This window comes from Heterodontus francisci, chromosome 22 (assembly GCF_036365525.1).
Source record: "Heterodontus francisci isolate sHetFra1 chromosome 22, sHetFra1.hap1, whole genome shotgun sequence".
NCBI lineage: Eukaryota > Metazoa > Chordata > Chondrichthyes > Heterodontiformes > Heterodontidae > Heterodontus > Heterodontus francisci.
The window spans coordinates 69,682,872-69,697,885 of record NC_090392.1 but is presented as its reverse complement, the minus strand read 5'-3'; positions in this window follow the sequence as shown (position 1 = coordinate 69,697,885).

The following is a 15,014-nucleotide window of genomic DNA, read 5'->3' as shown; positions in this document are numbered from 1 at the left end:
ATAGGTGTTGCCATCAGTCATTTGCGCAGCGCCTGGCTGTTCTTTGTGCAGTGCTTCTGGCTGCTTTAAGTGCGATGGATGTTAACTCGCTGGGGGCTTTCTTGTAGTTCAACAGTGCAATGCGCTTAGCGGCTATGACAGGTTCCAGCTCTTCAATATGGGATTGAAACCAGTCTGCATTCCTCGTCGCACGTTTGCTGTAGGTGGTCAAAGCTGACTCATAGATGGCGTCTCTGATGTGGACCCACTTGGTCTCAGCATCCCCTGTGGGAGTCTTTTGAAGGGCTGTTACAAGTGAATTTAGAAATTTTTGTAACAGCTGTGGATGAGAAATTCTGCTCGTGTTGATGCACGGGTGGCCCTTCTGCTTGCAATGATGCAACTTCTTTGGTCTGAGTCTAACCTTGCTGCACACCAGGGAGTGGTCGGTGTCGCAGTCTGCACTGTGGAAGCTGCATGTGATTTGAACACTGTTTAAGGAGGCTCGCCTTGTGACAATGAGGTCTAGCTGGTGCCAACGACGTGATCTTGGGTGCCTCCATGAAACCTGGTGACAGGGTTTAGTGTGAAAGAACGAGTTGGTGATGCAGCGGTTATGATAGGTACACAACTCGAGCAGTCTCTGCCCACTCTCATTCATCCTTCCAACACCATAGCGCCCATGGCAGGAGGGCCATGAGTCATGGTCGGCTCCAACCCTGGCATTAAAGTCCCCCAGCTGGAACAGGTGTTCGGTGTTGGGGATGCTACTAATGATATTATGGAGTTCCTCGTAGAACTGGTCTTTAGCTTCAGGTGGGGAGCAGAGTGTTGGAACATAGATGCTGAGTAGGTGTACTGGACCAGAGATGGTGAGCAGTCGGATGGACAGTATGCGTTCCGAGCCATTTGTGGGAGGCTCTATCATACTGAGCAAGGAGTTTCTGATGGCGAAGCCCACTCCATGTTGTCTTGGTTCTTCAGGATCCCTACCCTACCAGAAGAAGGTGTAGTCTTGCTCTGCTAGAGATCCACTTGTGGGGAGGCGTGTCTCCTGAAGTGCTGCAATGTCTACATTGAGTCTACTGTGCTCGTTGTTAATGATGGTGGTCTTTCGAGAATCGTTGATTTGTGTGAGGTCTTCCGACAGGCCAGGACACATAGTTCTGACGTTCCAGCTTGCAAAGCGAAGGGCTGGTACCTCCTTTCCTTTTTTCATGTTGTTTAGTGCGGTGTTGCAGTCCACTTTTCAGGCAATGACCCTGAGCTCCAAGCACCCATTGAAGCAGGTGGACTGTGGCGGGACAGAACCTTATTGACCGGGGGCTGCCCGGTTTGAGGCGAGCGGTAGCTGTCCAGTGAGGTGCGATGACCTCTCCCACCAACAAAGGCAACCCGTAGTGCCCAATCTCTACGCCAATTGAGCTGGACTTATAACCCGTAACTGCTGCCTTCTGTGTTGTTTCAGTCGCTGTGAAGCGACTATGGAGTGACCTCTCCATGGCGCATGCCTAGGCAAATGTATGGAGGTTCAGAGTTGCCCAAGCGTCAAAACCCCCCTCTCGGCCTTTCTGGTGGGGTCCAAAGGAGTGCAGAGCATGACGTTTGGCACGGTATGGCTGCAGGAACTGCCAGAAACATGCCAAGGGTGACACATGACCGCCTACGGGGTTCCAATCCGGATTTTCTGTTAGGGTTTACTCCCTTAGCCTTGGTCTCTCCCGAGACGCCCACAAGGCAGTGGGGTTGTTAGGACTGCAACAACTACCGTGGAATCTCCCTGCTCAGCATAGTGGGGTAAGTCTTTGCTCAAGTCGCTTGAAACAGGCTCCAGAAGCTGGCCGAGCGCGTCTACCCTGAGGCACAGTGTGGCTTTCGTGCAGAGAGATCGACCATTGACATGCTGTTCTCCCTTCGTCAGATACAGGAGAAATGCCGCGAACAACAGATGCCCCTCTACATTGCTTTCATTGATCTCACCAAAGCCTTTGACCTCATTAGCAGACATGGTCTCTTCAGACTACTAGATAAGATTGAATGTCCACCAAAGCTACTAAGTATCATCACCTCTTTCCATGACAATATGAAAGGCACAATTCAACATAGCGGCACCTCATCAGACCCCTTTCCTATCCTGAGTGGTGTGAAACAGGGCTGTGTTCTCACACCCACACTTTTTGGGATTTTCATCTCCCTGCTGCTCTCACATGCGTTCAAGTCTTCAAAAGAAGGAATTTTCCTCCACACAAGATCAGGGGGCAGGTTGTTCAACCCTGCCCATCTAAGAGCGAAGTCCAAAGTACGGAAAGTCCTCATCAGGGAACTCCTCTTTGCTGACGATGCCGCTTTAACATCTCACACTGAAGAGTGTCTGCATAGTCTCATTGACATGTTTGCGGCTGCCTGCAACGAATTTGGCCTAACCATCAGCCTCAAGAAAACGAACATCATGGGACAGGACGTCAGAAATGCTCCATCCATCAATATTGGCGACCACGCTCTGGAAGTGGTTCAAGAGTTGACCTACCTAGGCTCAACTATCACCAGTAACCTGTCTCTAGATGCAGAAATCAACAAGCGCATGGGACTGCTATGTCCAGACTGGCCAAGAGAGTGTGGGAAAATGGCACACTGACACGGAACACAAAAGTCCGAGTGTATCAAGCCTGTGTCCTCAGTACCCTGCTCTATGGCAGCGAGGCCTGGACAACGTATGTCAGCCAAGAGCGATGTCTCAATTCATTCCATCTTCGCTGCCTCCGGAGAATACTTGGCATCAGGTGGCCGGACTGTATCTCCAACACAGAAGTCCTCGAGGCGGCCAACATCCCCAGCTTATACACACTACTGAGTCAGCGGCGCTTGAGATGGCTTGGCCATGTGAGCCGCATGGAAGATGGCAGGATCCCCAAAGACACATTGTACAGCGAGCTCGCTACTGGTATCAGACCCACCGGCCGTCCATGTCTCCGCTTTAAAGACGTCTGCAAACGTGACATGAAGTCCTATGACATTGATCACAAGTCGTCGGAGTCAGTTGCCAGCATTCGCCAGAGCTGGCGGGCAGCCATAAAGGCGGGGCTAAAGAGTGGCGAGTCGAAGAGACTTAGCAGTTGGCAGGAAAAAAGACAGAAGCGCAAGGGGAGAGCCAACTGTGTAACAGCCCCAACAAACAAATTTTTCTGCAGCACCTGTGGAAGAGCCTGTCACTCTTAAATTGGCCTTTATAGCCACTCCAGGCGCTACTTCACACACCACTGACCACCTCCAGGCGCGTATCCATTGTCTCTCGAGATAAGGAGGCCAAAGAAGAAATAAAATACTGGTGATATGATTAGTTAAATTGTCTTTATAAAGATTTTAAGCTCAGTAGGCAAGCAGACGGAATTAACTGCAAATAGCCATTAACCTTTTCAATACAACTGTGTCTGTTACCATAGCTCTGTAACACTGACAGACTCAATGAGCTGTATGGTGAGGTAGCCGAGGCCAGATGACCAGTGGGGCGCCCAAAGCTCTGCTTCAAGGATGCTTACAAGTATGATATGAAGGCCCTAACTGTTGACTATCACGCCTGGGAGTCGCTAGCTGGCAAAAGAGGGAAATGGCGACACATCCCGTGGACTGGCATGCACTACCACAATGACTTGTTGCTACAGTAGCTTGGCAACAGGCGCCAACATCAAAAAGAACAACTCACAGCGTCACTTGGCAGCTTCCCATGCAGCACTTGTGGCAGAACCTGCCTCTCAAGTATTGGCCTTCACAACCATCAGCAAAGGTGCAACAAGAGAAGGCATTCCACCAAAATGGATTGTTTGCTGCGTGTCCATCATCTTTCGTAGATGGAAGGATGCCAACCAATGGGCTGGGTTTTCAGGCCCACCTGCCACCAGGTCATTTTTGCCGAAGTGGGATCGGGGCCAACAGGGCTACCTGTCTGCATGCATTGGGTAGCCGATCAGGCTCATTAAAAACCTACTGAGGCCAATTAAAGGAGGTTGAGTGGAATTTTCCACTTGACCTCCTGGTTTCTGCAGGTGGCAGGGGCCAGTTTAGGTCAAAGTCTTACTGATAAGCTGAATTAAAATAGGTGAAGCTCTGTTGGAGGCTGGATCAATTATTAGATAAACTTTTTCTTGCAGGAGTGGGAGAGAAATGCTTGGAGACAGTAACCATATACGGTAATAATATTTATGTTTCAGATGGACATGGGCATGACAGAGATTTAAGAGATGTTGAAGAAAAAGTGTTCGACCCTACTGCCGTACTTGAGCACATGATCTGGCCTGACACTCTGGTGGGACTTTCTTGTCTGACTGCAAGGATTTTGGGCAAGCTGAGGCAAGGGTGCCACCAAGTGAGCTATGCTGACAGTTTGTGCAATTTTTACTGGAAAATGTTTAATTTTGAAGAATTATATATCTCATTTTCTACCTTCTTTACAGGCACAGGTCAGATTTTCCTGCTGTTTGGGACCTTCTTCTCCCTGCTGCTCTCACATGCGTTCAAGTCTTCAGAAGAAGGAATTTTCCTCCACACAAGATCAGATGGCAGATTGTTCAACCGTGCCCATCTTAGAGCGAAGACCAAAGTATGGAAGGTCCTCATCAGGGAATTCCTCTTTGCTGATGATGTTGCATTATCATCCCACACAAAAGAGTGTCTGTAGAGATTCATCGACAGGATTGCGGCTGCCTGCAATGAATTTGACCTAACCATCAGCCTCAAGAAAACGAACATCATGGGACAGGATGTCAGAAATGCTCCATCCATCAATATCGGCGACCACACTCTGGAAGTGGTTCAAGAGTTCACCTACCTAGGCTCAACTATCACCAGTAACCTATCTCTAGATGTAGAAATCAACAAGCACATGGGAAAGGCGTCCGCTGCTATGTCCAGACTGGCCAAGAGGATGTGGGAAAATGGAGCACTGACACGGAACACAAAAGTCCGAGTGTTTCAAACCTGTGTCCTCAGCACCTTGCTCTACGGCAGCGAGGCCTGGACAATATACGTCAGCCAAGAGCGATGTCTCAACTCATTCCATCTTTGCTGCCTCCGGAGAATCCTGGGCATCAGGTGGCAGGACCGTATCTCCAACACAGAAGTCCTCGAGGCAGCCAACATCCCCAGTATATACACCCTACTGAGCCAGCGGCGCTTGAGATGGCTTGGCCATGTGAGCCGCATGGAAGATGGCAGGATCCCCAAGGACACATTGTAGAGCGAGCTCGTCACTGGTATCAGACCCACCGGCTGTCCATGTCTCCGCTTTAAAGACGTCTGCAAACGCGACATGAAGTCCTGTGACATTGATCACAAGTCGTGGGAGTCAGTTGCCAGTGATCGCCAGAACTGGCGGAGAGCCATAAAGGCGGGGCTAAAGAGTGGCGAGTCGAAGAGACTTAGCAGTTGGCACGATAAAAGACAGAAGTGCAAGGGGAGAGCCAACTGTGTAACAGCCCCGGCAACCAATTTTATCTGCAGCGCCTGTGGAAGAGTCTGTCACTCTAGAATTGGCCTTTATAGCCACTCCAGGCACTGCTTCACAAACCACTGACCACCTCTAGGTGCTTACCCATTGTCTCTCGAGACAAGGAGGCCAAAGAAGACTCTTCTCTAATACAATGAAAACAGTGACTTGAGCTGGAATGTGGTTCATTGCCACCAATGATATTCAAGTACATATCCTTAACGGTCTTTCTTTATGTATGAGACTAGACAGTAATTATCAACTTAATTAAAAGCAAAATACTGCGGATGCTGGAAATCTGAAACAAAAACAAGAAATGCTGGATTCACTCAGCAGGTCTGGCAGCATCTGTGGAAAGAGAAGCAGAGTTAACGTTTCGGGTCAGTGACCCTTCTTCCGAAGAAGGGTCACTGACCCGAAACGTTAACTCTGCTTCTCTTTCCACAGATGCTGCCAGACCTGCTGAGTGAATCCAGCATTTCTTGTTTTTGTGAGTAATTATCAACTGTCTGTTTCACTGTGAATGGGGATCACAGCTGTGATTAGTTCTGCCATTAATGTCTGCATGCTTACAGGTCCATCAGGAGATCTGATAATCAGGAATGGGAATCTGTCTGACTCTGCCTGTCTTAGCTCAGGCATACAGAGGATAAGCGGAATAGCTTCACCTTTGGCTTCGCTATCATCAGCTAACTCAGCGCAGAGCAGAGACTGAACCCGGGATCTTCCTATTACTCAGTCGGATTCTCTTTGTAATCTGTTGTAAGCCAAGAATTGGAGATGGAGAGAGAGCAGATGGACCATTTGTATTAGGCAAGGATATCAAGAGTTATGGAACCATGGTGGTCAAAAGGAGTTGCGATACAAATCAGTCATTATGTAACTGAATGGCGCAACAGGCTCACAGGGCTAAATGCCCTCCTCATGTTTCTATGAACAAAGTAATCACTTTCAGACCTCCTGGAAACAGAGCCTTTTGCTTTGTCCCATCACTCAGTGACACCCTATACTGTTGCGTGGTAACAGGGAACAGAAGCACCTCCCAGATCGCTGTTGCGAGTTCTGGTACCATGTAGAACAATAGCTTGGAAAACAGACTAAAATGAAAAGCAGGTAGCAATTTGACCATCAGTACAATATTTCAAAACTGCTTTTTGAAACTGAAAGATTTAATTACTTAGTTTTATGCATTACTAGATAAAAGTCACAATAAAAAACTAAAATTTGCTTGTCATATTTTTGAACTTTCTCTTTCAAGTGGACATGATTCATTCTTTTATTGCCTCTGTCACTTTAGAAAAATTGTTGATGGGTCTCACTGGCAATTACTGAGAAGAAACTTCTATTTTTCATTGCTAAGTGCTTTGCACAATAGATATTAGCTTTTTCTGGCACTTTAAATGTGGCTGACCTTATTTAACAGCGTCAGCTTTTGTTAGTGTGTCTGTTACTTATAATATTCAGCATCTTGTGCTATCAATGCAACAGCGATCTGCAGAAACACAAGAAAATAGCAGTGTGAAACAAAACTGTCATGCTTAAACCTTGGGATAGTTACAGTGGGTGGAGGATGTAATGCTTGCCAGTAAAAAATAATTGCGTGTGTCGAGGAATCAAAGCACAACTGCCCACAAGCCACTAATTGCTCATTTGCCAACACTGCCACGTGTAGATGGCTGCTGTTGTATGCATTTGCCCATTTGCTTTCCTTCTTCTGTTAGGATATATATAATCCCTGAAATTTCAGGTTTGCCAACCCGCAGCTTAAACAATGAGCTTTTCTGATGTCTAATTTAGTTGTTTTGAGATGACTGCCATCCAAACCCACCTAACTGCTGTTGGAAACTGTTCTGACTTGGACCTCTAGATTGAGCACCACTCTACGGTGGATGCTTCATCTTGGTCGTGACAAACTGATAGTCAATCATTACACATGTATCTGCTCAGGGGTTCTTGCACATTCCCAGTCTTGTCATTGCTGTTAGGGATAGATATTAAGAGGAAAATGAAATACTTCCCAAAAGGCAGAGAAAGAAAACTGCAGATATTTTTCTGGCTGTTTGAAATATTATTAGTTTTATTAACCACTCGCTTGTAGTAGTGTCTGGGTGGTCTCACACAATGCAAAGCATGATTTGGCTACATCTTGTGCTGCTATCACATGGAACCAGATGACAGTGACACAGAAAGCATTCTATAACAGAATTATGGTGAATTTTCCTTGTACGATGTTCATAAACTGTTGAAAATTAAAAATCATTGAATTAGCAGTAAACACTTAAAATTATGGCAGCAGAATAAATTCAAAGAGGACGTTTACCAGGATGTTCCCAGGGATAAGGGACTTCAGTTATGAGGAGATGTTGGAAAAGTTAGGACTGTTCTTTTTGGAACAGAGAAGGTTAAGAGGTGACCTAATAGACGTTGAGATGATGAGAGATTTTGAAAGAGTAGGAAGGGAGCTGTTACGGGTTATAAGCCCAGCTCAATTGACAAAGTTGCCTTTGTCGGTGGGAGAGAACATCGCATCTCACTGGACAGCTACCGCCCGCCTCAAACCGGGCAGCCCCCAGTCAGCAAGGTTCTGTCCTGCCACAGTCCACCTGCTTCAATGGGTGCTTGGAGCTCAGGGTCACTGCCCGACAAGTGGACTGTAACACCGCACCAAACAGCACAACAAAAAAAGGAAAGAAGGTACCAGCCCTTCGTTTTGCAAGCTGGAATGTCAGAACTGTGTGTCCTGGCCTGTCGGAAGACCCTACACAAATCAACGATTCTCAGAAGACCGCCATCATTAACAACGAGCTCAGGAAACTCAATGTGGACATTGCAGCACTTCAGGAGACACACCTCCCTGTGAGCGGATCTCTAACAGAGCAAGACTACACCTTGTTCTGGCAGGATAGGGATCGTGAAGAACCAAGACAGCATGGAGTGGGCTTCGCCATCAGAAACTCCTTGCTCAGTATGATAGAGCCACCTTCAAATAGCTCGGAACGCATACTGTCCATCCGACTGCTCACTGCCTCTGGTCCAGTACACCTACTCAGCATCTATGCTCCAACACTCTGCTCCCCACCTGAAGTTAAAGACCAGTTCTACGAGGAACTCCATAATATCATTAGTAGCATCCCCAATACTGAACATCTGTTCCTGCTGGGGGACTTTAATGCCAGGGTTGGGGCCGACCATGACTCATGGCCCTCCTGCCTTGGGCACTATGGCATTGGAAGGATGAATGAGAATGGATAGAAACTGCTTGAGTTGTGTAGCTATCACAACCTCTGCATCACCAACTCGTTCTTTCATACTAAACCCTGTCACCAGATTTCTTGGAGGAACCCAAGATCACGTCCTTGGCACCAGCTGGACCTCATTGTCACAAGGCGAGCCTCATGTCCAAATCACATGCAGCTTCCACAATGCGGACTGCGACACCGACCACTCCCTGGTGTGCAGCAAAGTTAGACTCAAACCAAAGAAGCTACATCATCACTCCAAGCAGAAGGGCCGCCCGCGCATCAACACTAGCAGAATTTCTTATCCACAGCTGTTACATAAGTTTCTAAATTCACTTGAAAAAGCCCTTCAAAACACTCCTATAGGGGATGCAGAGACCAAGTGGGCCCACATCAGAGGCGCCATCTATGACTCAGCAATGACCACCTATGGCAAATGTGTGAAGCAGAACGCAGATTGGTTTCAATCTCACTTTGAAGAGCTGGAACCTGTCATAGCCGCTAAGCGCATTTCACTGTTAAACTACAAGAAAGCCCCCAGTGAGTTAACATCTGTAGCACTTAAAGCAGCCAGAAGCGCTGCACAAAGAACAGCCAGGTGCTGCGCAACACCTATGCAGTCATATTCAGCTGGCCTCCGACACTGGAAACATCAGAGGAATGTATGATGGCATGAAGAGAGCTTTTGGGCCAACCATCAGGAAGATCGCCCCCCTCAAATCTAAATCAGGGGACACAATCACTGACCAACACAAGAAAATGGACCGCTGGGTGGAGCACTACCGAGAACTGTACTCCAGGGAAAATGTTGTCACTGAGACCGCCCTCAATGTAGCCCAGTCTCTGCCTGTCATGCTTGAGCTGGACGAACAGCCAAAAAAATCGGAACTCAGTGATGCCATTGATTCTCTAGCCAGTGGAAAAGCCCCTGGGAAGGACGGCATTACCCCTGAAATAATCAAGAGTGCCAAGCCTGCTATACTTTCAGCACTCTACGATCTGCTTTGCCTGTGCTGGGATGAGGGAGCAGTACCATAGGACATGTGCAATGCCAATATCATCACCCTCTATAAGGGTGACCGCGGTGATTGCGACAACTACCGTGGAATCTCCCTGCTCAGCATAGTGGGGAAAATCTTCGCTCGTGTCGCTTCAAACAGGCTCCAGAAGCTGGCTGAGCGTGTCTATCCTGAGACACAGTGTGCCTTTCGAGCAGAGAGATCGATCGTTGACATGCTGTTCTCCCTTCACCAGCTACAGGAGAAATGCCGAGAACAACAGATGTCCCTCTGGGTTGTTTTCATTGATCTCACCAAAGCCTTTGACCTCGTCAGCAGACGTGGTCTCTTCAGACTACTAGCAAAGATCGGATGTCCACCAAAGCTACTAAGCATCATAACCTCATTCCATGACAATATGAAAGGCACAATTCAGCATAGCGGCACCTCATCAGACCCCTTTCCCATCCTGAGTGGCGTGAAACAGAGCTGTGTTCTCGCACCTACACTGTTTGGGATCTTCTTTTCCCTGCTGCTCTCACATGCATTCAAGTCTTCAGAAGAAGGAATTTTCCTTCACACAAGATCAGATGGCATGTTGTTGAACCTTGCCCGTCTAAGAGCGAAGACCAAAGTACGGAAAGTCCTCATCAGGGAACTCCTCTTTGCTGACGATGCTGCAATAACATCTCACACAAAAGAATGTCTGCAGAGACTCATTGACAGGACTGTGGCTGCCTGCAATGAATTTGGCCTAACCATCAGCCTCAGGAAAACGAACATCATGGGTCAGGACGTCAGAAATGCTCCATCCAATAATCGGCAACCACGCTTTGGAAGTGGTTCAAGAGCTCACCTACCTAGGCTCAACTATCACCAGTAACCTGTCTCTAGATGCAGAAATCAACAAGCGCATGGGAAAGGCGTCCGCTGCTATGTCCAGACTGGCCAAGAGGCTGTGGGAAAATGGCGCACTGACACGGAACACAAATGTCCGAGTGTATCAAGCCTGTGTCCTCAGTACCTTGCTCTACATCAGCGAGGCCTGGACAACGTATGTCAGCCAAGAGCAACGTCTCAATTAATTCCATCTTCGCAGCCTCTGGAGAATCCTTGGCATCAGGTGGCAGGACTGTATCTCCAACACAGAAGTCCTCGAGGCAGCCAACATCCCCAGCATATACACCCTACTGAGCCAGCGGCGCTTGAGATGGCTTGGCCATGTGAGGCGCATGGAAGATGGCAGGATCCCCAAAGACACATTGTACAACGAGCTCGTCACTGGTATCAGACCCACCGGCCGTCCATGTCTCCGCTTTAACGACGTCTGCAACTGCGACATGAAGTCCTGTGACATTGATCACAAGTCGTGGGAGTCAGTTGCCAGTGATTGCCAGAGCTGGCGGACAGCCATAAAGGCGAGGCTAAAGAGCGGCGAGTCGAAGAGACTTAGCAGTTGGCAGGTAAAAAGACAGAAGCGCAAGGAGAGAGCCAACCCCGACAACCAATTATATCTGCAGCGCCTGTGGAAGAGTCTGTCACTCTAGAATTGGACTTTATAACCACTCCAGGTGCTGCTTCACAAACCACTGACCACCTCCAGGCGCTTACCCATTGTCTCTCAGGACAAGGAGGCCAAAGAAGAAGAAGAAGAAGAAGATCGAGAAAAGCTATTCCCTCTGGAGAGTGGGTAAATAACCAGAAGTCATAGATTTGAAATCAGTGGCAAAAGATTTAGAGGAGAATCTTTTCTCACTGAGAGAGGGATCGGAATGCTATACCTGAAAAAGTGGTGAAAGTTGATTCCATTCAAATTTTAAGAGAGAGGTGGGCAGGTGCTGGAGGATAATGAACTACCAGAGTTATGGACAAAAGTTCAGGGTGTGCGACCAAGCATGACTGATTTTTCAAAGGGCCAAGTTAGGCTGAATGGTCTCTTTCTGTGCAAGTTTCTATGCTTCTACAATTTTATGAACAGAAATTAAGTGCCTGTTATATTAAGCCCTCCTTATTTATTTCCTTACCTCTGAGATCAAGTTCTCTGCTTAGAGAGCTGACTGTTCTTGCTGTTGTACTTCATATACATTCAGAACACGATTTGATAACTAAAGATTAAATGCAGGCAGAGAAACCTCAATATTATCCTGAGTTTATTTCTAGCCGAGCAAAGCAATGCTGCTGTACATAGCAATCTTTTATCCACTATAATCTTACCATCATTTTGCATGCTCAAGGCAAAGAGCAGAAATCTACTGGTTGAGGCTGGGTAGAATCTGCCAAACTCTTTTTGCAATATTCTGTTTTCCTATTTTAGCCACAAAAACTGCACCTCCTCTTTAAGTTGCCTGTAAGAGTTCCGCCTCCTCATCGACAAGCTGCCCATGGGAAGCACGTTTTTGAACTTGCAATTCGCCCCAACCTGGCAAATGAGGGGTTTGACCCAAAAGCTGGCATGAGCCCTCTGCTGACTTCTCCGGGTAGTCTTTGCTCTCACCCGCCCCCCACCCCCTGGCCCTCCCTCACCCTAACCACCTCCCACCAGTTTCCTGCTGAGAGATGAAAATTGACCCAAAGTGTTAGTGAGTAGTACTCACTGAAATAGGCCAACCAGCCATTTTGCAAACATTTGGTGCATTAGGCATAGGGTTTAACACCTTCCCTTGAGAAATTTTTGTCACAAGCCCGCTCCATATATCCTACTGCAATAAACTGGCCTAATTATTAGAATTTTTGGAATTAATTATCAATGACACATGTGCAATTAGAGAGGTGTTTCATCAATCTGTGATTTTCTTAACAATTATCACTACTATGATTATGCTGTATAAATTATTTTGAAACAGTAATAAATAGGATAGAAATGGAAAGTTCAGTGTATTCTGTTATAAAATTCTGAGGAAATACTTTGCACAGGGCAAACCATGTGGACTGAGCAGCTGGTGCAAGCTTTGCCAAGGCACATTTTATAAACAGTACCAACTTCGACTCGATGCATTGTTTAAACTCTCTTGAAAATAGCATTTCTATAAAACTTCACAGAAAACTTTCGGCATGCCACCATGATGGATAGTACTGCACTTAACAAGCAGACAGGTCGCGTAAATCAGGAATTTCTGGCTTTTAATATTTGTCACATTTCAAACGCCATAGTTTGGACTAATTAATCTATTTGCGGCATAAATAGGACAGCAGTGCCAGGGTGTCACTATCATTGTAACACACTGACCTGACTATTACAAACTTGGGTGTCTTGGTGTTGGGTCTCTGGCTGTAAGATATAGCAACACAGCGTTACTCATCTGAGAAACTGGTTTCACATCATGAACAAAGGGACCAGGTTGTCCAGTTGTGACTCTACTGTATTAATAACAATTCAGGATTTGAAAATATTTTTCAGAATCAGCAGCAAATCAAATGATAGAAAATGTAAAGTTCAAAGATAATGGGTGGTTCCAGACAGGAGATTATATCTGGCTGCAATATTGTATTTTTTTCTCACCTTTGAAATGAAAATTGCATAAGGAAAAAGGGGAAACATTATTTTCAGCAGTGCTTAGCAATCAAAGCAGGTATTTATAGACTATCACAGTTTTAGGATGATGTTTGTGGACATGCTCGTCCTTCATGGAAAGGACACCAGAACACAAATTGGGAAGCACTACAGGCAATTGCTCTGACCCATTGCTATAGAATAGGTCAAGTAATGATTTCTGTATCAACCTTTTTAAATGTGCAAGCCGTGCATTACATTTATCCACTACACTCTGGCATTGTGGTGCTGCTTACGATATCTCCTATCTACTCTGCACAGCTGCAGGATCAGAGACCACAATGTGAATGATTCCAAATGGTGCCTTTCATACTAAGTAGATCAAGAGTTTCTTATAGGGCAAGAGGGAGTGGCGCCCAAATTTGCAGAGGATACCGCAGTAGGAGCATAGTTAATAAATAAGACAAAAGACAAAAATGTGGCAGATGGAATTCAATGTCAATAAATGTGAGGTGGTAAATTATGGCTAGAGAAAAGGTACGAATTATACTTTGAATGGGGGAAAAGTTGGCTGATGTGGAAGAGCACAGTGGTTTGGGGATTTATGTTCACAAGACATTAAAAGCAACTCTTCAGTTTTTATTATTCATTCATGGGATCTGTGCATCACTGATAAGATCAGCATTGATTACCGATGAGAAGGTGGTGGTGAACTGCTTTTTTGAGTACAACTGGGTGGCTTGCTAGTTACTATAACTGTTAAGATACAATCATATTGCTGTGGGTCAGACCAAGTAAGGATAGCAGATGTCCTCCCCTAAATGACATGAGCAATCTAGATTTTTTTTCCCCAAAAATTCATGGTCACCCTTACTGATACTTTTTAATTCCAGATTTTATTTAATTGAACTTAAATTCCCCAGTTACCGAAGTGGATTTGAACTCATGTCTCTGGATCATTAGTCCAGCTATCTGGATTCTTAGTCCGGTAACATGACCATTGTGCTACCTGCTCCCTAATTGGATAAGTGACTCGATAGAGGTGTTTAAAATGGCGAAGTGATGGGGCAGAATAGCTACAATTGGACGGTTTCCAGTGATTGAGGAGTCTAGAACAGGGTTGCCCAACATATGGCCCATGGACCAGGATCCGGCCCGCCAAAGGGCTCCATCCAGTCTGCGGCCATTCCTCATCCTCGCCAGAGATCCCTGAGTGGAGATGGGAAATTTCCCTTTGTCTTCCTGCAGAGCAGCCTTTTTAAAAGCATTGCGTTGTCAGTTTCACAGCTGACAGCTGCTGAAGCAAGAACATGCTTCCCAACATCCGACAGATTTGGGTTTCCGACTTTTTTTAAAAGCCCGCCGAAAACCCCCGAATCTGCCTGATGTTGGGAAGCGTGCTCCTGCTTCAGCAGCTGTCAGCTGTGAAACTGACAGCGCGATGTTTTGAAACAAACTGACCAACTACAAAGCTGCTGTGCTGAGTGATCCTGCTCCCTGCAACTATCAGAGAGAGGGAGAGAGAGAGAGGTGGGGGGTGGAAACAGAGAGAGGGGAGAAAACACAGAGAGGAGAAAACAGAGAGAGAGAGAACAGAGAGAGAGGGAGAAAAACAGAGAGAGGTAAACAGGGAGAGAGGGAACAAAGAGAGCAAAAGAACTTGGGGGGGGGACAGAGAGAGAGGGGGAACAGAGAGGGGGGAAACAGAGAGAGGGGTAGAACAAAGAGAGACAGGGGAACAATGAGAGAGTGGGGGAAACAAACAGAGGGGGGCAGCAAAGAGGGTGAAACAAAGAGAAGGGGAAACAAAGAGGGGGGAACAAAGAGAG